Source organism: Ostrea edulis, chromosome 10 (genome assembly GCF_947568905.1).
Source record: "Ostrea edulis chromosome 10, xbOstEdul1.1, whole genome shotgun sequence".
Taxonomy (NCBI): Eukaryota; Metazoa; Mollusca; class Bivalvia; order Ostreida; family Ostreidae; genus Ostrea; species Ostrea edulis.
This window is the reverse complement of record NC_079173.1, coordinates 41,582,387-41,608,081: the sequence shown is the minus strand read 5'-3', so window position 1 is coordinate 41,608,081 and position 25,695 is coordinate 41,582,387. Positions and strand designations below refer to the sequence as shown.

Sequence of the window (25,695 nt, the reverse complement as noted above, 5' to 3'; positions counted from 1 at the left end):
TGGCAAGGAACAAAGTCTGGAGCAGTCAGATCCTTGAGTGAGCGGTCTCTAGCCTTTCGGTCATGTAGTCTCAGTGTTCTATGTTCATTTGTGGAGGGTGCATGTTCCCGTCGTTGGAAGAGTGCACAGGCTGTAGCATGGAGTATCCGCTTCCCATCAGGTGTGTCTTCGTTGAAGTCACTGTTGTCTACTGCAAAGAAGACAAACATCCCTATGGGCATGGTTGTTGGAAAGTATACACCCTGTTCTCTCGTAGACTCAATGACTGAGTTGGCCAGCTGTGTCTCCAACCGCAAGATCCGACTGTAATCAACAGACAAACCGAACCCATGCAGGAAGTCCAGAAGCTTCTTGCTTCTGGGGGACTGATGGACTGCAATGGCAACGGCAAGCGGCTGTGGCCATTCTAAGTGATGGCGGAATGGTGCATCTGGCTCTTTGGGCTTGTACGTGCCTTGGCGTTTTGACTTGTAGCAGTACATGATGTTCTGACTGATGGTTAGAACATCTCGATGAATAGTGGTTGAGCGCATAGTCTCTGGCTCAATGCTCATGGCTGGTCCTTCCAGTAGCCAGCGGAGGAAAGCATAGAGTGCTTTGGGTATATGCTTTTCAGCATCATCAGTGTTCAGTTCTCCTTCAAAATGGCACTGTGGAGAACAGAGGCACTCTCAAACAGTCGTAGGATGTTGTTTTCATTTGTTTTCGTCATTGCATCTTCTACAGCTGCATCACGCACGGCAGTAGAGAATACATGGTCTGACTCGTTGCGACGTTTTGCTTTCATGAAGTGAACATCATCAACGTGAGAGGTTATTTTCTCCTTCATGCCTTGGGTAGTAGGTGATGGGAAATTGTGCACACCATTACTGTCAAAAATCCTGGAGTAAACCGACTTCAGGTCAGTCATGTTGAGAATTTCACCAGCTTGGAGTAGAGAGCGAACAAGGCTGGCAAACTCAATGTCTGCGGCTATTTTGCTAACATTAGTTTCTTGCAGTGTGTGTTCTTTGTCATCACATGATGTCCCACTCTTGGGAGCACGTTGGACATTCCGCACCCAGCATGGGAGATGACACTTGACGTCGATCGCACAAGCATAATCTGCACTGATGGCAGCACTCAGCTGAACTTTCCACTTGTGGTTGCTGCCTTCTTCAACAGCTTTCTTCAGCTCTTTACCTGCGTTGAACGTGGATACAACATGTACACTTTCCTTAGTGACCTCTTGACAGAAGAAACAAAGGTCTCTGTTAAATGGAGTTGATGGTGAACGTGTGAAGCGAAGTGTGTCGCCTTGCGTAGAACATGAGGTACTTGCAGCGGCAGGTGCAGAAGAAGGACGTCCAAACCTTTTTTGAAGATGCTGGGTGTCACCATGTTTGCAGGCTTTCTGGTGGCGAACTCTAGCACGCTCCAGGTGAGCAGTGTTGCATGTAGATCCATAGCATGTCCGGTGCCACATTGCTTTCTTGTTCCTCAAGTCAGTGGCAGTGAAACAGCTTAATCGTTCGCTGATCTGTTTGAAGTCGGCATCACCATACCGTGCCCTCTCTTGGATGAACTTGAGAATTTTTGCATATGAGCCCAGTGCTGGCTCAGTCACCAGTGCACCTTGGGGATCCTGACACTTAATGCAAAGTGTGAAATCAGTTTCTTTCTTGGATGTCTTGCTTGCCGGCTCCATCATAGCCGAGGATCATGAATCTGTTACATACCAATAACAAATAACATACCAATAACAAAGTGAACAACATAACAAAGTGAACGACTCAATTGGGATAAGTGCAGATGTGTAATTCTTATTTCTAGGGGCTTAACTAATATAGTAAGGGGCCAATGTTTTCCCGTTGAATTCAAATGTTAATTTTTGGACACTGGTTGGGCTGTGCCATAAAAACCTATTTTTTATCCCTTGTAGGTTACTAAAGAAGGTTTCATTCGATTCTCTATCCCCAAAAATGTGCAACTGGACACCAGAATCGAACTAGGTCATTTAGAAGCCAAGATAATGGAATTTTACGTTTTCGATATCCGCCATTTTTAAAATCCAAAATGGCCGCTATAAAGAACTTGAAAAAATTGGAGACATATTTTTTCTACAACTTATATCATCCCTAAAGACAGCCCAGCCAGTGTCCAAAAATTAACAAGCAAGTTCAACGGGGATTTCAATCTGCTACATTGCCCCCCCCCCCCCCCCCCCCCCCCCCCCCACACACACACACAATTAACGAATAGCGTCCAAACAAAACGTTTACACTTCTTACTCCAAACAGTATTGGCCAATAAAACTCGTGCGTACGGACACTTCGATAAACAACATGTGTTCACCAATCATGGAAAAGTCCGTGCATCTGAGTTGGGCACTATCCGATATTGTTCAAAAACATCACCCTTAACGATTGCTTAGATTTTATAAATATAAACAATAAACATAGAAAAATTATACTAAATTTTATAATGCGCAGGTTTTTTTTTTTTTTCTGCTAGTACATATTCAGTAAATGAAAAGCAATAATGTACAACAAGGAATAGGGGTATTCAATAATTACCGATGTGATCTCTCTCTCTCTCTCTCTCTCTCTCTCTCTCTCATCTCTCTCTCTCTCTCTCTATCTCTCTCTCTCTCTCTCTCTCTCTCTCTCTCTCTCTCTCTCTCTTTCTCTATCTCTCTCTCTCTCTCTCTCTCTCTCTCTCTCTCTCTCCTCTCTCTCTCTCTCTCTCTCTCTCTCTAACATATTCGGTGTTTAAGGTGCATGTTCACTTCCATCATATTGTGTTAATATGCATTTTGACAAATAATCAACAAATTGAAATTTATTACATAATTAATAGAAGCAAAAAATACAAACCATCGAATGATTTGTATTTATAATCCCGAGTTAATCACATTTGAATGCGACTTATGTTCAATGTACTTTGATAGAGATTTTCTTTTAAAATAGGAATATCTGTATAATGCAATGGCATGTGTATAACAATTATATTCCATGCAAATTCCTAGGATATTTATCACAATATAACTAAACTACGGTTAGCTAGTTTGGGTATTTGAAAATAACAGCAGTTTTTGACTTCGTGTCAAAAGTGTGAAATATAATAAGTCGGTGTGATATCAAATTTAGTCTAAGATCACGAGTATCTTGAGCCGACCCAATATATGTTCCACTTTTCACAAGAAACCAAGCACTTTTGTTGATTTCAAATACACTGAAAACCCCTTCAAAGTCGCGTGGAATGTTCATGTCATACACGGGTCATTCTTATAGTCATAAAGCATAGTTCCGCTAACCCGACAAGCATTTTTTTCTTTAAAAAAGTTATTGAATGACGAAGTATGACCATACAGAAAATTTAACTTTATAGAGCTTCGTGCTAACATTATTTATATTTATGCTGTGTAGCATTTTTGTAAGCAATAAGATAACAACACCATTCTAATAGACTTCATCCGCTCAAACTGTCTCTATTCTCCCTTCTGACTTCAATTTCTTAAATCGCACAGTGGCTAGGTCTCTACAAGGATTGTAATTAACTATTCCTAATTACAATGGAAATCATATGTGAACAAAAACCCACTGCTTATGGTACACATTTTTTAGCTCCTATTTATCAAATTGAAATTACTGCCATGTGATTGTCGTTGTTCATTACCGTTATATTTGTTGAACTTGTGCTGCACGTGCCATAGAACAATGTACCGACGGATGGTGGGAATAACAAAGGTGTTTGTATACTGGATGTGGAGAATCTGGGCGTTTCATATAAAAGGTGTGAACGTCTGCAGGGAAGTCTGTAAACGTATGTGTACCGAAAACACCAATGTATCTTTAAACGAACAGAATGATTTATAGTTAATTTCTAATTAATGAATGGGATGGAGGGCATGTTGGCCAAGCAAAAAGGTTTTTGGGTGAATGATTTCAGAAATTTTATTCTTTATGTTACATTTATACTATTTATTTCATTTCTATGTTTTATTACACAGAAGTACACGGAGGCAGCGATGGAGGTACAGGTCACATCCACGGAGATGCGCGGTGGAATCCACAGAGATCTTCGGTGGACGTCAATGTCTAGCTAACTAAAAAAATATGATTTCAAAGGTGCCGACAATTGAAAGGGCCACCATGTTTTTTTTTATCCAACGCGTTGCGTGGAACACGCATACAACTCGTGTCGTGTAATACATATCCAGGGATCCGTGTTTACCCAACTCTTAATTTTGCATTCCTTATAGGGATTATAAGATAAACTTTATTGCAAATAGGATAAATTCTCTATCATCAGCTTCCTATATATATGTAGCAATACCCAGTATCACCTTGCCTTGGTGTCTATGCGCCCCAACTGATTCAATGGAACACCACATATCTGCAGATGATCATTCTGATTTGTAATTTCGCACAGATTCAAAACAAGACCCTCTTGCTTTTTCATGCTCATTTCGATACAAATACTACCCAATGTTGAAAGGGAACAGCCAACTTATATTTACTGACTTTACCTTAAAAAAATTAGAGGATTTCTGTACTCAGCATTACACTATTTTGATTCCATTTTGATCAATGTATTTTGGTTTGCTTTTAGGAAAGGGGGTTTATCAACTATTCTGAGGACGGAACAATTTGGTATTCCAGAGGAACATTGGATGCTGTTAACGGAACGGAGTACATAGGTTCTTACCGGGAACGGAAGGGTTTAAATGGCGTAGTAGTTCATTCCATGACCTATAAATGTCTCTTTTCAATATCAAATATTTTTATCTCCATTGTTGTATTCAAAACGCTATATCCTGCCTCAAGTGTTTCCACAGGTCGTGTTTGACTTGTCTTAATTTTTGTATTGTTTATGGGACTCGATTACTGTTCATTAGTTCATTTTTTATTGATCAATGTTTGGTATATTTTATTGATCAATGTTTGGTATATTCACCCTTTCATTTAAACTGAGTTATCAACAATCTTTACTTATCGTAATGTCATACAACATATACAATATTGTGCTTCATGAGATAATTAATTATTGTATTTCAAGGGAGTAATGTATGATTGTAGGGGAATCTGACACATATTTTATTTTATTGAAAGAGTGGCGTTCCAAATCTATACCGTTTTCAAATTGATAGACTTTCTACAAATACTTTACTTGACATGATTCAATTGCCATAAAAATAAGTAACATTTATATAGATATACTTTGAATACCCGTAGATTATTGAACGCATCAAATATTCTATTTGGCAATGTTGCAATGTTATTATACTTCAATAATCAGAATCATAAAGATATGTTTAGCTCAGTTGATCAGCACTGCGATGGTGATATTCATATATATTTACATTTGCTATCTAATGAATATATAGTAAATGTAAATATATATGAATATCATCATCGCAGTGTTTATCCCGTGATAAAATGCATGAGATAATTTTAAAGGACATTTGCCTATAGCTACAAAGACCAAATCACTATGCATATGTTGGGCATATGAAGACTCTCGAATATGTAGTCTGCATCTAGCATCTCGGTCCACAGGAACGGTTCAACCGATGATTTTGTAATAATGATACAATGCAACTACTAGAATATGATTACCGTTATCATGGGATTGTATGGTATAAGACCTCTACTGTTATTATTACAGACAAAATTACCATGCAGTTCTGATGATTGATCACACCTGTAATGAATGAAAACAAAGCTTAATTGTCCATTCCCGTCTCATTCAATACCAGATACATGTAAGTTGATTTTACCTCTAATGTGTGGTTAATATCACCGCACAAACACAAGAAATTAATCCAAGTGCAGGAGTTTTTTTTAACAATTCTTCTTTCAGTATTTGTAATTTCAATTTCTCGAAGTGACAACAATGCCGACTACCCCCTATAGTGACTATACCTGCGCTGTTTACAAATACATAGATATAAACTGTTCAAACCAAGTGGAAATACAAGTCAGCTCCGTGGTAAGAAAGATGGACTTCAACATCAGGAGAATATCCAAGGTGAAACCCCTTCTCGCCCAGGAAGCGTGTGCAAAGGTCATCAATGAAAAAGTCATATCCCACCTTGACTATCACAATACCCACTTCCTTGACATGACCGATCGCCACATGCACCGACTGCAAGTGGCTCAGAACAACGCTGCGCATTCTCTCAGAAGAATGAATACCTATGTGCCAATTGTATCTTGTCTAATCAAAGTCAACCACTTTGTCATCTTACTACCATGTTTTATTTAAATGATTTATATTGTTTTAGCATTTCCTTTATAGCTCTTGCAGATCTGTTATTGGTATATTATCATTGATTACTAGCACAAACAGTGTACAGCGCATGAAAACTATATGTAGTTCTGCGCTTTATAAATCAATAAAAATAATAACAATAATAATAAGTTGATGCTTCTTATATTGAACTATTAATTTTTTCAGCATCGCGTACTCTTTTCTTATACGTTATGGCATTACATTCTGTTTCCCACGGCTGTTCCCTTAATCAGAAGAATTAGGCGGGGAATTTGATATATGAATGAAAAATGTACATTAAAAAGTTTTTGAAATATGAATGAAATGTGAATACAACGAACAGTAATCAATGAAAGGTGAACATAACGGACATTGATCAATCTAAGAATTCCTATAAGCAAAACAAAATATATAGTTGGGCAGACACGAATCCTTGGACACACCAGAGGTGGAATCAGGTGCCTATGAGGATTAAGCATCCCCAGTTGACCGGTAACATCCGCCATGAGCCCTATATCCTGACCAGGTAGACGGAATTATCCGTAGTCAAGATCTGTGTGACAAAACGGTCTAACAATTGATATGAAACACGCCAGACCGCATTTGACCCAATGATAGGTTGATCGTTATAATAGCCGTATAATTTGCGAAATGCGGACTTCAATCGAGACTGTTGAAACCCCTACATCATCAACTAGTTTGTCAGTAGCTTACCTCGATTTAAAAAAAAAACCTGAGTATACGCAGAGCAAACTCTTGCGGATCGAATCAGTTGATATATATAAACATCATATGCAGGTGATAAAGGAGTATTGCTACATAAATATGGGAAGTTGACAATGGAGAAGCTGAACTAATCCCGTTCTTCATACAGTTGATTTGTTAGTTTGTCGTTAATATCTACTTTAGATAAAATATCTTAGTATAAAGCACAAGTGAACGACTCCGCGGTATCTTTATTTCGAGTTCGCAGGGATATATGGAATCGACATATGAATAAAAGTTATTATTGTTAATAAATAAAACGTTGACGATACATCTAAATATCAAATTGAAGGTCAAAGCAAGATAATATTTGTTCTCACGGTAATAATATAATTGGGCAATGAATGGAATTTCACCACGAAATGATTATTTACGATAATAATTATCAATATTTCTATTTTGCATGGTTTCTTGTTCCAGTGATAATATTCAAAACAACCTGTTACTTTATCAGAGGGTCGTATTTACCCTTCTCTTGATTTTATAACTTATATGAAATCTATAAAATTCATCACAGTTCATTATATTTCTTTTTTTTTTTCTCTTCTTTACTGATCCCTGTTCGGTATCGTGACGTCTTCATCTCAGCTAGGTTATCATACAGTATGACATATCAATATGTTAGATACATTATCAATGCCGCATATGACAGTACATGCACTATAATTATTCATACGATGATTATTGACAGTATTACAAGTGGGTGTTTTAGTATTACGTGAGGATCTGACAGAAATATTGTATCATTGACAGGGTGACATTTCCAAATCCGTACACTGTTCGTACAATTCCTCTCATTGACATTAGTAACTTGTGGTACAAATAATCGGTATTTTTATACATATACTTACATTATCTGAAGACTCGTCAATGCATCAAAGGTTCCAGTCAGTAACGTTGTTATTTCATTGCCATCCAGATATCTGAACCATAAATGTGTAACGATTAAGCTTAGTTGATTAAAGCTACAATGCTTGAATATACTATGTAAATTCAAAATGCAAGAGAATGGTATTAACAATAAATATAACTTTAAACACGAGAACTAGATCAATCAACAATGGTCAATCTATTTTGTAACAAATATTTCCAATACCATGTCAACTCAGAATAAGAACACCACATACTCCCCACACTCTTTTCATATTTCAATCGTTTTCCTTTACAGAACATAAATGTCAATGATCTACGAACACATCAACTTTATGACAATTGAGATAATTACAGGTTCTCCACCGTCAGCTTCCTATATCTATGTAGCGATATCCTATTATCATACATGTATGTATGTCCCCAATTGATTCCATTCAAAGCTGCATTTTCTCTTATCGTCACTTTAGTTCCCAATTTTGTACTGATTCAAAAGAAGTTTTCAATCTAAACTTTTAAATGATAAGGACGTAAAGTTTACAATAACTTATATGAAAATGTGCTTGAAATGTGTTCCCATGTTGAAAAGGTTTATATTTACTCATCCTTTTTATCTCAAACTGTGAAAGAAGTGATGTACGCAACATTATACTAGTTTGATAGTATTTCCATCCATGCATGTTGTGCTTTGAGGAATAATTGTCTATCAACTCAGAATATGTAGTCATTTTCACAGAATGCATGTCTCCAAGATTTACTTCGTCACCATTTCAGATTTCAAAGATGTCTGTAACAATTTACAATTCAAGTTAAACCGTCCATATAACTTCATCCTAAAAAGAACGTCAGAAACTCACAATGTATCAAATAGAAATCAGGAAGTGTATAAATTTTGTCTAAACATATAATTCATTGAAGGGGTTATATACTATTATGCATTGATAAAGCCAAAGATCACAGACGGAATATTTGGATTCATAAAATTGATTAGTGTTTATTATTTTCGCATTTTCAATCTTAAAATTATTCTTTTACAAACAATGCGTAGTTAAATATTTCAAACATCCATCAATATTGTTTCTCTATTCCTTTTTCAGCTTTAGTCAACCTCACCAAGAAGTAGGTATTATCTATGTTGCTATATTTATATAAACGAGTCTCTTTTTCATCTTAAATCCTATATCATTTTCAATGTTAATATTCAACACGTTGAATCGCATCTCTGGTATTTCCAGAGTTTCGTCATTACCCTTACTTTAAGTTTATATTTGCAATGAGAGTATAAGATTCAGCAGTGTCCATTGGCTTCATTTGTTCATTGGTCACTGTTCAGAATCTTCTTATTTTCATCTCACATGTAACTATGATATCACACAGCACGAAATATTATGATGTCAAATATATTATCAATGAATCTGGCAATGACACCTACACCACTCTGATTCATGAGATAATTAATGATTACCAAATTAGTCATCTAGATGTTTGTGATCATCTGAATGCCATGATGAGGTACAAATATCAATACCGTTTTCAAATTAATACAACTTTCCTGCACTTGCTCTCATCAGCATGGTCCAATTCTTATAAAGACAATTTATATATAGATATAGATATAGGTATATAAATAAATATACATTGCCTTTAGTTTCGTGAATGCATCAAATAAACTTTCAAGATTTTACAAAGTATTACATTTCATTGTAGTAATAATGATAATACTACGCGGGTAGGTTAAGGATTCCCTTATAGAATATCACAATGCACTTTATACCTTTACTTCTCTGAACTACCAATATATGACGTCATAATGGAAAATGACGTCACGTCACTGCAAACTTGAACTGTTATGACCAGGAAAGTGTCAAAAATTTTAGGTCTTATTTCAAACTGCCTATAAGATGTCAGAACGCTATTTCAAATTCCACGTGTCTGAATTGTATTTTGATATCGTATATGTCCGAATATTTTAAAATAGTTGGTTTAATTACCCTCGATTGAAATTCAGCGTGTTTACACTGCTTTCGAAAAATATACCTTTGAAATGTATTCTGTTTTATTCCAGTGATAAGAGGTAGAATTATAAAAGAGTCTAGCGCAGGAAATTTATGAGGATTCATTTAAGATATATTACGGAAATCGTAAGAGGAGTTTGTTCTCTACCTGAATCTTGCTTGATTTATTGTGTAATGGCTTTGTTTGAATATAGATTACCCTCAAATGTGTAGGTAAGTATGTCGGTAGGTTGAACCCTTCATGAAATACGTGTATTTTGTACGCAAGTAATACTACCATTTTCCCAAGCAAAATGCGGGTACACAAGGATGCGGTGAGTTCATTTATCAAACAAAAAGTTAAAAATAATCATTAAATGAGCTATGCAGAAGCGATTTATGTGAAACACTTCAAACAATTACAAATTACCGTCACATGATCAACGAAGTCATCTGATATCATAGCAGATATGCTAATATATAGCTGTGAGAGAACTTTCTATATAAATTGTCTGTACCTAAGTGTATAAATTACAAGTGAAAACCAAAAAAACAGACATCGCAATCCAATTTATGTTTTGAACGTATTTCAAACTCCGGGAAGCCTTAACATAGCTGCGAATGGGATAGTTTCAGGTTCTCCATCATCACCTTCCTGTATCTAAGTAACAATGCTCTATTATTACAGGTTTATGTTATCTATGAATCCCACCTGATTGAATACATCCTAATATTATTTGCTGATGGTCGATTATCACATTTGACATATCGAACCGAGTTGATATTCGTTGGTAATTAATGGTTAAGATGATAACCACCTAATTGGTCAGGAGGTCACTTATTGTTTCGTTATTCGAAGCAGGGGTAACAACTTTTAGAAGATCAACTATTGGTTAAATCAAAGGAATAACTAAAGTATGGATGGACAATAATACGTTTAAAGATGTGTACACAAATTATACAGGAATCATCAACCCAACTGTTCATTAGAGGGCATTTAAGGTAAAATATTTTCTAAATATTTGTTCTAAAGAAGATGTAGCCGAATAGAAACGGGAATGATAGTGAGGTTAGATTACGTGCGTTTAACATGGTCAATACGATGAGGATTTTAGTGATGAAATTGATATGCGAGAGAACACAAAATATTTCCAAGGTGACATAACATAATGGGTAGCAACGTCAGAGTAGTAATATCCTGCTACCGAGGGAATTTTCGTACATCATACCAGAGATATTACGGAACGTGAAACGAATTGTTTGAAATCTTCAGTGTTTATCGGGGGGGGGGGGGGGAGAGACTTTAGAGTTCATTAATGACCCAGACAAGCATTTACCATGATATTGTCTAAATACAACTCTTGAACCTGAAATTCCATGCAGAATAAAATTTCTAAACTGAACACATAAATTAGAATTTCCCAAATTGTGTTAATTTACGCTAGGGATTTTAAACTAAGAATGCATACAGTATACGCTCAAGGCAATAGATGAAGTGTTATTGTGCAATGTGCGCATTGTAAAAGTTGCTTGAAATGTTCATATGTCTTTTGAAATGCGTTAAGTGTTGAAATCGCCGCTGTGTGTTATATGGATAGGTGTACACACATTTATTTTACGACTTTCTATACGGCAAGCATACGTTCTTCATATATGTTTACATGAAATTGAAATTTCGTATCCTGCATTGCGTAATGTCTCTGTATGGAAGGAAAAAAAGTTTATTTCTCAAACCTCGTGTTTTAATATCCACTAACGATAATGAGACGAGGAAAAGGAACTTGTGAATTTTACAACTTATTTCAAAGTATCACACCGGCAATTAGTTGTATTATATATTACTATAAGAGACAAAAAAAGTACAATCATTTTGCTAAGTTAAATCAAAATAACACAGTCGGAAATGGCATATGTTACTAGTCTCTTCTGCTGACACCGGAAAAGCAACACCCTACGTGGAATTTTCTGCGGTTTTGTTTTACCCGCCAATAAAACTACCCTCAAACCCATGTGTTTTTCACATGTGTGCAAATTGCCTGAAAGTGCACCTCAGTATGTAAGCTCAGCTATTAACATCAAATAGTTCCTTTGTAGACAATTCGTTATTTGTACAAAATACACAGAATCAGGGGTACAAGAATGAAGAGAGAAAAATAAGGGGAATGGGGATTTTTTAAATATGAGGAACTACCATTGACAGAATTTATTTTAATTGGAGAATTACCGGTGTGATGCCACACGGTTCACTTCGGTGTGACCGGTCCATTGGAGGATTCTTATTCCTCCTAAGCATTTGTTCACAAATCTGGTATATCCAGGGATCAATCTTTGCTAAACTCTTCATTTTGTATTCCTTATAGGAGTTATTATATCAACTCCATTGCAAATGAGATGATCATATTTTTCAGATATCTTGATTGGACAGTATTCAGTCAACTGGAAATAAGAACATACCAGTAGTTCTCACATTTGTTTTATATTTCAATATGTTTTATTTACAGAACGGGGATGATAATTGTATACGAACACATCAACGTAATGACAACTTTTGCATTGGCAGATATATATTTATCTAATTTGTGGTTGTTTATAATTATTTTACATAGACAAATGAACTTTTGAGTTCTAGATGTTTATAATTCCTTTGGATAGGTAGATAAATATCTAATTTGTAGTTGTTTATAATCATGTTGATAGGTAGATACATATGTTTTTAATTTTTAAATGCTACTTAATTTCACCAAGAAGATGATTATTTACGATGACAATTAGGTTTTATTTTACGTGGTTTCGTGTTCCAATGATGATATCAAAACCAACCTGTGATTTTACCAGAGGTCCGTGTCAACCCTTTTCTTGATTTTCTATTAGATGTGGAATTGATAAAATTCATCACTGTTTATTAACTTCACTTGTTCATTGATCACAATTCGGTATCTTCACTTATTCATCTAAGTTAAATTATCACACAACATGCCTTATCTAGATGCCAGATACATTATCAATGGCACATACGATATTACCTCACTCTAATTATTTATGGGATGATCAATTAATTATTGTATTACAAGCGACTGATGTAGCTTTTTATGAGAATCTGAAAGTTTGTTTCATTGCCAGGGCAACATTTTTTAATTCATACACTTCTCGTACAATTCCTCCCATTGACATAATTAACTTGTACAAATAATCGGTACATTTATAGATATGTCCGTAGACGTGTCAGTGCATCAAATATTCCATTTGGGAACGTTGTTAACTTATTAGAACTCAGGTATCTGAATTATAAACATTTCTTGCATATCTTATTATCATATAGTTATGTTCTCTTTGTATCCCAAATAATTGAATGTATCACAATTTTTTCTGCTGATTTAAAATTTCGTTTGGCATTTATTATTGACTCAAATTAGGTTTGCAAACTATGATTCTAAATCAAACAATTGTACGAATTGCAATAGTTTTTAGACAAATTTGCTGGAAATTATGACCCAATGCCGAAATATTAGCGACTGACTTATAATTAGCGATCTTATCTTAACTATAAAAGGATTATTTACTCAACATTATACGATAAAGGCACCATGCACATAAAAGCTACATAAATATTGGAAACTAACGATGGAAAAGCTAAACGAATCCCATTTGTCATAACTTGAATTATTAGTTTGCTGTTAATAACTTTTGTCAATAAAGTATCTAAATGCAAAACTGATGTGGAATCTGTGATATTTTTTTCTTCAAATTCACAGAGATATATCGAATCGTTATATGAATGAAAATAAGTATTTTCAATCAATAAAACGTCATTGATATGTCTAGATGTTGAGTTGACGTCAACAGGAAGGCATTTCTTCTTTGCATACAGAAACATTTGATTGAACTATGCTTCTTAAGAAAACGGAACACAATCCGTGCCCATGGGGATTTCAGCAGACTGTTGGAAAACCAGATCATCAGAGGCTAGGAGCGACAATGAACTATATCATTTTTTTTTAAATTTAAAATTTAAGGTATTCGCGCGTGGTATAAGCGTGATGGATAACAAAGTATTATTTTGGATTACTGATAACTAGATACGAATATTTCTTTTTTCAATTTTTATTGAAGAAGTAACTATCCATAATGTCTTAAGTCTAGTCTTTGATTTATCGTGATGAGTGGTTGTGTAAAGTGTTGAAAAGTCATACGGTTTGATGTTGTGGGTTTCAGAAAAGCTTCTGCGATTTCAAATCTAAAAGAAATCTTAAAATCTTTTTAAATACATTTTTGATATACACTATTTGTGACATGTTATGGCACAGCATGCTTGCATTGTTTTTATTTTACAGCTGTTAATAGTTTCATAAGAAGCAAAGATAGGGGTTTGTACAAAGATTACCCGATCCAGTAATGTATCTTTGTTTGTAAAGTTTTTTTGTGAAGGTTAGGAAGCCAGTATAGGCACGGTAACTCATATTCTTCTATCCAATTGAATGGGATGTTAAATGTGTCTAAAACTGAAAATGATGATATCGAAGATTTTCATCTTTCGATTACCAAATGTGAAATTAATACCAAATGTGTGTAAAATACAGGTGTGATAATGAGTTGTTTAATCAATGGAAATAGAATAAAATATTCCAGAATCGAGAAACTTAATATTCTACAGTTTTGGAATATGTTTAGTCTAAATAAGGCATAGCACTTTTTTGTAAAAGAACTGGATGTATAGCTCATTTGAAAAGGTCACAGATTCCACATCAGTTCACAGAAAAAAATGATACACAAACAAAAAGCAGTTTTCTATGTACATTGTGTACAGTATTATATGCACATATACGTTGACATGAGTACATGGAAAAAGAGGGGGGCTGCTTGTTTTATGTATTACGATTATCATTAATGAGACCAAGGATTGCTGTTAGATCTTTTAATATTGGTATATCGTTGAAGCATACAGAACTAAGCACTATATTGAACTGCATATCAATTGTTCAAAGAATGAATTATTTGTGAGGCAAATACAAGAATATACGAGAAAAACAGTTACGTCTTTGCATTGAGAGACAACCATAGATATAAGCGTAAAATCCTTGTCAAATAAGTTTCAAATGATATTTAGACACAAATGTACATGGAAGTGTGGCATCGTTTTCTTTTCAATTACAAATTGGGGGATTCATTTATGCCCGGATTTGATGATGCGAAATTGCATGTATGTGTGAGGACATGTTCATTAACTGAAACTGCCTCGTTTTTGTACATACACGGGCGCTCGTCATTCGCAACAATTGATACCGATATGCTCGTACATTCTCCTCTCTCATTCACAACTGCAATAACTGTACCACACCTCTAATCTACCCCATCCCTAACATTAAACTTCTGAAGATCGCATAAAATGCATTAGCATTTCTTTTTAATGAAATACTTGTCAAAAATTTATGGGAAGCCAAATTCATCTCCTCCTAGAAAAAAATACGCGTCGATTTTGCTGCAAAGATGTAATTCCTCGAGTTTTCTTTGAATTTTCACATTTGATAATCCGGATGTTGTGTACTTCATCATCCAATTTCTGATAAGACAAGAAATTCTCCGTTCCACTCTTACACAAGCGTTCTATTTTCATGTTTACTTCTCTATCAAATTCTTTCACTTTGATGTTCCGAATGATATTGCTGAACGGCGAACAAACTATTAATGTATGATGAGAGCACGGTAAATGTTTTGTAAACGTTGAACGCGAGCGGTTAATGAACGGTGACCTCACAACTGTGAATGGTAACACACGATGAACGCACTGTGAGTGCACGGACAGAAATAAAGTTGAACGCTTCAGGTAATGTAAAACTCTTCGTTCGCGATGTGTGTGCTTCCTCAAAGCGTTCATTTTTGTATCGAAATCCGGACCTCATCTACCATTATCTAGTCATTATAGTTCGACATGGGGTTCAGTCAGAAATCAAGAAGACAAAAGGAATTTTTTAATGAAAAGAACAAAAAATATTGTGTACTAAAGTGTTTTTTTTTTCTAGTTTTGATAGCAAATAGGTTTCGAGACTAGCTCAATTTTAAATTACATGCTCAGTGTGATATTGATTTAAAAACAATTTCTTTTGATGAAATTGTGTAAAAAATGAAAAGAATCACTGGCTTGTTATGACATCAAGTGAAAAAGTGACTGTGTGTATTTTTTAAGGTAAAGTTCCTGCTCCAACCAAAAATTATCCACGTCTTTTTTCTAGTATCATCCTTCGAAAATTCGAAAAATACTCCTTTCTACCGACAACTAGTACACCCGAGCACGGCACAAAATACCTTATTGCACTGCTATTTAGAAGACGTTAACGTGATAATTTGTTTTTTTGTCGATTAAATCTAATATTTTTATGAAATGGCTAATATATGTTTTCAAGCCCTAGAGCGCATATGACGTAACACATAATGGCGCGTAAACAAGCGAAAGAACATATGCATATCGCAAGATTTGAAGTTCATTGTATCAAAATCGAAAAGTACGCAAAATATTTCATTTAAAACACATTGAAAGTAGCTTTAGGCATAAAAAGAATTAATTTTGCTGAAAAAATGAAAAACTTTAGAAAAATGCAATGCGTCCTTTAATGATAGTGCAATATTTTCCCAAATTGTCGGCGGTGTGGCGATTTGGGATGCCGGACGACGAATTGCGGTGTAACATATGACAATACCTACACTATAAAGATTCATGGGGTGAATAACAAAGAGTAATTCACTATTGCATTGCAATGTGATACAGATTCTCTAATATTCACAGGGAGATGTAAAAATAGAAAACGATTTCATTAGAAATCACAAGCATGAATTTTTCTGAGGTTGTTTTACCCGCCAATAAGACTACGTTCGATTCCACTTGTTTTTCACATGTGTGTAAACTACCTGAAAATGTACATCATGGTGTAACCTCAGCTATGAACATCGAATAGTTCGTTTTAGACAATTGGTTATGCCTACACATTACACAGAATTCCGTAATCAGGGGTACAACAATGAAGAGCGAACAATAAGAGGGATGAGGATTTTTTTTAAAATATGAAGATCTACAATTGACTAAATGTATTCTAATTGGAGAGTTGAAGGTGTGATATAATAAGTTTTACTTCGCTGTGACCGGTCCACTGGAAGATGCTTCTTCCTCCTAAGCATTTGTCCCCAACTCTGATATATCCAACTCTTAATGTTGTACTTCTTATAGGAGTTATAAGATCAACTTTATTAGAAATGGGATGATTTCAATTTCTCTATCGAACAGATTCAAAAGAAGTTGTTAAAACTAAAGATGTACGGGTAACATGATATGTATCCACATTTCGATACAGATATGTCCCAATGTTGAAAAGTAACTACCAATTTATACTTTACCTCAAAATATGAAAAGATTGTTGTACTCATCATCAGACTGTTTTGGTTTCACTTTGATCAATGCATTGTGTGTTTTAAGGAAAGATGGTTTATCAACAATTCTGCGAATGGAACGATTCGGTGCTAATATTTAAAACATTGGATCCTGTCTCGGATATTCCCAGAGGTCACAATTGATTTCTCTTAATTTAATATTGTTTATGAGACCTATGATATTGATTACTGTTCATTACTTCATTTTTTTTATTGATCAATGCTTGGTATCTCCATCTCTTTATCTAATATGAGCTATCAAGAATCGTCACGTATAGTGATGCCATACAACACCTATACCATTGTGCTTCATGAGATAAATATGCAGTTGTGTTTAGTAGGGCCATAGAAATATGTCAGAGGAAAAAAACATAAACAGATCATTGTTTGACAAATTGTGTACACACAACCCCTTTATACTAAAACAATTTGGCATCTATGTGATACGCATGTTCACATAAGATGCTGTTATCGAAGGTTGCAAACCATTTGAGTTGTCTTTCATTGCTCTACAATTACTTCCCTTCGGCATATATAAATTAAGTGCCCCGGATTAAATCAACCTTTCCCATTTATAACTGCTACACACAGGTTGGTGTTCCCCTATTTTATAAGAATTTATGTTTAATATCTGAATTTTCAAATACACCAAGCCTCAAATTTGGTTTAGCACAATTGTTCATTGCGTTTAATTGATATATTTGTCACATTTTAGCACATAAGATGTAGCGATGGCATCGGGTTGTTTGTATAATTTTACTTGTGTATCTGATCACCGGCCATGCTGGTTTCCTCATTACATTTTTGAATTTTACTTTAATTGATCAAACATTGATTGTTAAATTTTCTAGACATTTTGATACAGTAAAAAGTACGTACAATGGAAAACGATTCGAATTAATTATTTTTATGATTGAATACCAATTTTAATCGGGGGGGGGGGGTGGTTATCGTACAAATCAATAGGAATTTATTAATTCCTTTTGTTCGCATGCAAACTATTACAGATATATTAATTATAAAAGTATCCCTACAAGAAGCGAATCAGTAGCGACTGACGTTAGTCAGACTGAAATTTCTGTACAATGTAATGGTTATATCGTGGTCAATATATATTTACGCTCGAGCTACACTTACATGACTTGGCGACTGACGTCATAAATTCAAATCGGGATCGAGATGAGAAATGTTTAACTACTGGAGTTTTCATGGATACCACGTTGATTATTTTTTTACCTTTCCATGCTTAGTTACCTGGACTAGAAATTATCTGATATCTGTTAAGTTGATTTACAGACTAAATGCATAGCCGCTAGCAGTTACGGGATTTCGGTCAATTAGCAATATTCATTACCCCGGACCGAAAAGCTAGAGATCTGTATTATTCGATCGTCATTTACCGATATATGTAGGTACATGTATATGAGTTAAATGAGTTGAATTTTCATTGAGGGAATCGTTGCACAAGGCGGTCAACTGTCATGTCACGCAAACGACAGACATCCGACCAACCACCCAAAAGGGCCAGAAGGGGGAGACGGCAAGACGGCCAAGCTATGTCACCGCCTGATCCACAACCTGACAAGGATAAAAGTCGTCAATTGATGGAGACCCCACAGTACCCTTCTCATTCCCAGTTAAGTTTACCGGCCCCGCTGCATGGTATAGAGGACCAACAAATCTGCAGATTCCACAGCAGCATATACAGACAATCTCACTTCCCCCATAGCAGAGCCCACCAGGGGTACAGCAGCCAGCAGAAGGTAATGCTGTTGTACCTATGTAATCAGTGCATAATTTAGGCATGCATGTTAGCGAGTCAGTTAGGCACAATATAGTGCAAGGGAAATTTATTGAACTTCAATCCCTCGGCCCATCTGCTGGGGGTCATGGGGCTAATACAAGTCAAAGAAACTTGGTATTCACTAGTGCAGGGGAGATAATCACCAAAGAGGCGACAAAAAAGATTTACTCCACTGATAAATGGACCGATGCAATGTTAATATTTGCATCAATATATCTGGCCTCGCACCCTGCTAAATCATATGAGTTATTAAAGTACATCCATCCAGTAAGGCTAGGGGCAGCAAGAGGGGCAGTAAGTTGGTTTGATTATGACACCCAATACCGACTTCGCAAGGCTATCAATCCAGTCAGCTCCTGGGGGGAAGTTGATACAGAAATATGGCTACTTTATATGTCACCTAAGCCCTACATTCCATCACAAACAACACGAAAGTGCATCGACTACAACTTTAAGGGCATTTGCACAAAAATGCAATGACATTATTCTCATTCGTGCACTCGTTGTAGTGGCCTGCACCCGCAAGTTAATTGCAATCCAAATAAGCCCCAGTTCTATACACCTTATGGACAAAAATCGGGTCAATCATTTTTTCGTCGCCCAAGCCCCTCGTACACCTCTTGCAATCATCATGCAGGGTTTCAAAACCAACATCAATATTGGAGACAGCAGTCACCACAACCACACACATTCAGTAATGCTGGCAACCAAAAACATATGGGAACTAGGAAAAACCCCAATCAATAAATCGGTGCTAAAAAAGTACATGTCAAACTATCCCAATAGATCTGTAGCAAAGAAATTATTGTCAGGCTTTTCTTTTGGATTCCATTTACATTATTCAGGCCCAAGAACCCATTTAGAAAATAGTAATTTAGTTTCAGCATGTCAACATCCCCACGAAATTATGGAAAAAATAAACAATGAGGTTAAATTAGGAAGGATTGGAGGACCATTTAAGAAACTGCCTATATCTAATCTGCGCATATCTCCTATTGGAATTGTTCCGAAAGGTGATAATTCAGGGTGGCGCCTTATTACTCATTTGTCATTTCCTCCGGATAATAACGTGAACCTGTATATTGACCCTTTAGAATCCACAGTGCATTATACATCTTTTGATGCTGTTGTCCAAATGTTAGGTAAAGTAGGTAGGGGGGCTTTTATTGGGAAGATGGATATTAAATCAGCATTTAGACTGCTACCTATTGATCCAGGTGACTTTGACCTACTGGGAATCAAGGTAGATGGAAATTATTACATAGACAAGTGCCTTCCAATGGGTTGTTCTTTATCATGCAAAGTATTCGAGGAGTTTGCTACTTTTTTTACAATGGGTTGTGGAACAAAAGAGTGGCTTGACTACGATTGATCATTATCTAAATTATTTTATTTTTGCTGGCAAGGATTTTTTATATTGTTCAAAGTTAATGGTTACATTTAAACAAGTCAGGAATTAGGGGTTCCATTGGCAGAGGACAAATCTTTAGGTCCCACACATAGTCTAGTGTTTTAGGGCTAGAAATTGATACTGTTGACATGATGGTACGGGTTTCAACTCCAAAGTGCATAGAACTTAGTCTATTGCTAAAGCAACTTGTAAGCAGAAAGCGGATAACGCTACGTCAATTACAGTCATTGTTAAGGAAGCTCAATTTCTTTACTAAAGCTATTGCACCAGGTAGGGCTTTTGTTAGGCGAATGCATGATGCAACCATTGGTGTGCCGCAACCACACCACTCAGTGAAATTGAATCAAGAAATGAAGGAAGATATGCACTTATGGTTAACATTTTTGCAAGAGTTTAACGGGAAAGTGTACTTTTGTGAGTCGAAGTGGTCTTCCAACTTAGTGCTAGACTTGTTTACATACAGCTCGGGTGCTAAGGATCTGGGCTGTGGGACATACTTTCAAGGGGAATGGTGCTACTTTCCTTGGCCTTCGGGTTGGGATAGAACAGACATCCTTTCAGACATGACAACACTTGAGTTGATCCCAGTGCTATTAGCCATAAGTCTATGGGGGAGAAATCTTGAAAATAGGAAAGTACTGTTTCACATTGATAACCAGGCACTGGTCACTATCCTCAACAAGCAAACATCCAAATCAAAAAGAGTGATGAGTTTGCTCCGTCCCTTCATAATAAAATGTATGTTGAACAACTTGTTGTTCAGGGCAGTATACATAAATACAAAATGTAATGAAATTGCTGATTCAATATCTCGTAAACAGTGGCAACGCTTCCACCAGGTCGCACCTCATGCGCATACCTCACCGTTGAGCGTTCCAGCCAGCTTCCAGTATATCATCCCCAAGCTGAAGTAAACAAACTTCTTCATGCAGCCCTCTCTGGAAATACGCACAAGGCATACCAAACTGGTCTCCAGGCTTATAATAGTTTTTGTAGTCAACATGGTCATCATTCCCCATTACCACCCTCTCTCGATTCAGTAGTTCAGTTTGTAGCATACTTGTTACTCAATGGTCTTACCTATACAACGGTGCCTTCCTACCTAGCAAGCTTATCCCACTTTGTAAAATTGCAAGGCTACCAAGCTCCGACCAACCAATTCTTGGTAACTAAGCTATTGCAAGGCCTGAAACGTATTGCCCATATGCAGGACTGCAGATTGCCAATTACAAAGCAACTTTTGCAAGATACAATAGCAATACTGCCCAGTGTATGCACACACAACTATGAAACACTATTGTTTTCTTCTGCCTTCACGACTATCTTTCATGGGTTCTAGAGAGTTAGTGAAGTAGATGTATCACACAAAAACAATCAAAGGGTCTTACTGAGGGAAAATCTACATATTGATCACATCAATTCATGCCTGCAGCTGGAAGTAAAATTTTCCAAAACTGACCAAATTGGCAGGGGAACAACTTTACAAATCCAAAGCACGGGTGATATTGCATGCCCTTACAAAATACTCACAAAGTTCTTGATGATGAGGTCAAATCATAACGGTCCACTTTTTTGTAATTTTTGTGGTTCCCCTGTTACTAGATATCAATTTACATCTGTCTTGGAAAAGGCAATAGCAGCTCTCAAATTGGATACAAAAGCCTATAAATCTCATTCCTTTAGAATAGGGGCCAGCACGGAATTAGCAGTAAGAGGGTTTTCACCCAGTGTTATACAATCCTCAGGAAGATGGGCATCAAAGTGTTATAAAACTTATATATGCATACCAAAATTTTAAAATCAGTATCGTGTACTTTCAGATGAACAGTTCATTTGGATATCTGGGTCATCTATCATGAAACGGGCACATGTAGAGTCATTACATAGGCCTGGTGGGACCAATCTCAATTTAGATAGGATAAAAGTTTCATTGTGGTGGCAGGGTTATGGAGGACTCGAATTGATCAAAGCCATTATCAAGATAAAGACCCTACGGCAAGTAGACCTTTCCCCTACCGCCTTGTTAATCCACTGTGGCGGTAACGACTTGGGTAAAACTTCTGTGAGAAAAATAAGATTGGCAATAAATCAATTGGTTCATTATCTAAGACAAGCATTTTGTAGTACACACATCATATGGTCTCTTATTTTGCCCAGAATTGCCTGGTGATACACACAAAACACAAAAGCTATGGAGAAAGCTAGAAAACGAATTAATTCCTTTATTCAGAGTAGAGTGTGCGAGGTTGGGGGTTCCATCATTCACTACCCTGACATATCCGACCATCCTCATTTTTTTTCAATCCGATGGGGTACATTTATCACAATTGGGCAATCAAATATTCTTGAATACCTTGCAAGGCGGGCTGGAATCTATCATGAAATTCAAGGCCCCAGTTTACCCTCCACTATAAGTTTTCCCACACGTAACCTGACAGGGCACGACTGCCGCTCTTATCCCCACCCAATCGGTGGCGGAGACCCAACTGAAAGGGCTTTGGTGCAAAGCTCTTGCAGTTGAGTCTTTTGGCCCAACGAGTGGCTTATTATGTACATGTGAAATATACGACATTTGATTTTAAAATTCGGCCTTAATTTCTGCTCCTCCCAGGCGTAAGGCCATGTTTGTTTGATGTGTTCGGATCTCGACCTTAACCTCTGCATATTCCAGGGTCAAGGTCATATGTTGAATTTGTTTTTGAATTTGAACTTGACCTCTGTATATCCCAGGATCAAGGTCATCCCTAATTGATGTTGACATTGATATGATGCTTTTGGGGCTTGCCATTTGTGTGAGGTAGCCCACAATTTGAACTTGATTTGTTTGCTTTTGATACTTTAATCAGCCGTGCCCTTTATCTCCAAATAAAATTTATAAACACGTATTGCTTGTGTCTGTTTGCACTTTCTGAGATAATATGTATATATAATTAAGTGCATATTGACCTCTCATAAATTTTTCACCAGACCGACAGTCACCACATCAGCTGTATATCACGTTATCAAATATCAAGATCAAATCGTACCGTGTATGTATAAATCGTTTCATTGGAACGATATCCAAATATCAATGCAAGTTGAAGTTAATGTAACTTCAAAACATACTAATTTCCTAATTTGAAAAGTGATGAGAACACATTTATCGTGACTTGTAACATGTCTAATTTTTGCATTGAATATGCAAGATGTGGCGATTTTGGCATTTACGAAGTTGAACCTAGCCTGAAAATCATGTTTTCTGTTGAAGCCACAACTTGCTCCCCTAACTTCCCTTTTACACAAAAGTTCACATGTCACATAAATCAAACATATTTCGCTCAAAAACCGTGGAGTGTCGTGCCAATGATGACATTTGTATGTACAGAAACCCTGTTTATGCGAATGAGTTCATTGTGAAAGTCACTTTTTACGTGCAGATTAGGGGCGATATCAGGATCACAATATAATACGGATATTACTTTAGCATGTATGTTATATAAATAAAAAATTGAAAATATTTCAACATCAAAGAGAATTAACATAACCCATTTCAGGTAAACTTTTACACGATTGTGGTTTATTGTTTGACAGCAGTGGTAAATAACAGAACAATATTTTGACATTTCCAACCGTAAAAGGAATGTAGATGTGTACGTCATGACCTTCATCATGACGTATTTTTCATTTTGACGTCATGTAATGTGCAAGTGCGGTAAAGTACATTTCTACTGCACTGGTATTTATGAGGAAAGTCTTAACTCAGCCGCGTATTCATTGCATTTCGAGAGAGTAAATCATGAGTGTAGGGGAATCTGAAACAGGTTTCGTTTCATTGAAATAGTGACGTTAAAAATCGATAAAGATTCAAATTGATACACTGTATGCAATTACTTTGATTGACATGATCCAATTGTCATGCAAATAATTGACAAGTATAGATACTTAGAATACCCGTAGATTCTTGAACACATCAAATATTTCATTCGGCAATGTTACTATGTTATTGGACTTCAACCATCTGAATCATAAGATAACTTTAGCTCAGTTGATAAACGCTACAATGATGACATACATATATCGTGTATTTTTTTAGTACGCAACTGCATGGCATTTGCGCTAAATATCGCTTTAAACACTAAATTTAGATCTGTTAACGACGGGTGTTCCTATGTTCTAACATTGATACAAATGTGTGTGTTGATTAGAAGATAGCCAGTCAATTCGAGATAAGAAGAACTCGGGATTGTCCACACTTGTTTTGTATATGCATGTATATATTTATAAAACACAGAAGTTAATGATGAACGAAGAGATCAACTTGATGTCAAATGGCATGAATTATACATTCTCAACTGTTCCATTATAAATTGGGTATGATATGCATCTGATTTGATACGAAAGAACAATGTCTACATATGCTCACATTGGTTTATAATTTTGCATTAACCCAAACACTTTTCACTACTATAATTCAAATTCAAAGAGATGTACTGGTTGCATTACATTATATGCAAACTTGCTTTAACATATCATTCGATGTTGGAAAGGGAGTGTCGATTTATATGTATAAACTTTATATCATACTGTAAAATAATGTATTTAACTTCACACTATTTCGATAGTATTTTCACCAATGCTTTTCCGACAGGGGACTTATCAAATATTCGAAAAATAAATATTTATTTTGACAGAATTACACACATTCAAGCTCTGCTTGATCAACATTTAAATTGTAGTTGTTTACAAATGTATAATTATTTGGCATAGACAGATATATATATTTAAAAAGGTATCAATAAGCTAATCCATTTCACCATGGATATGATTCTTTACTATGCTAATTAGTAATGCTTTTATTGTACATTGTTTACATGGTTTCTTGTTCCAGTGATATTACTCAAAACCAACCTGTGCTATTACCAGAGTCCGTGTTTACCCTTCTCATGATTTTGTGATTCATATGGAATCTATAATATCCATCATTGTTTATTACTCACAGTTTGGTATATTGCCCTCTTCATCTAAACTAACTGATCACAAAGTATGACTTTTTGAGATACCGAATACAAGATATATTTGTGATGGCGCATACGACAGTACTTACACTATAAATATTCATGAGATGATTAATTAGTGTATTACAAGTGAGTGATGTTGTATTGTATGAGGATCTGAAAAAAACATCATCAACAGGGTGATAT

General features: G+C 35.9%; 1 protein-coding gene across 1 annotated transcript in view; it reads right to left on the bottom strand.

The window, feature by feature from the left end:
- The window catches only part of LOC125665416 (leucine-rich repeat-containing protein 15-like), a 996,853-nt gene that overhangs the window by 288,598 nt on the left and 682,560 nt on the right, over positions 1–25,695 (bottom strand). The gene's annotated exons all lie outside the window — the stretch shown is intronic.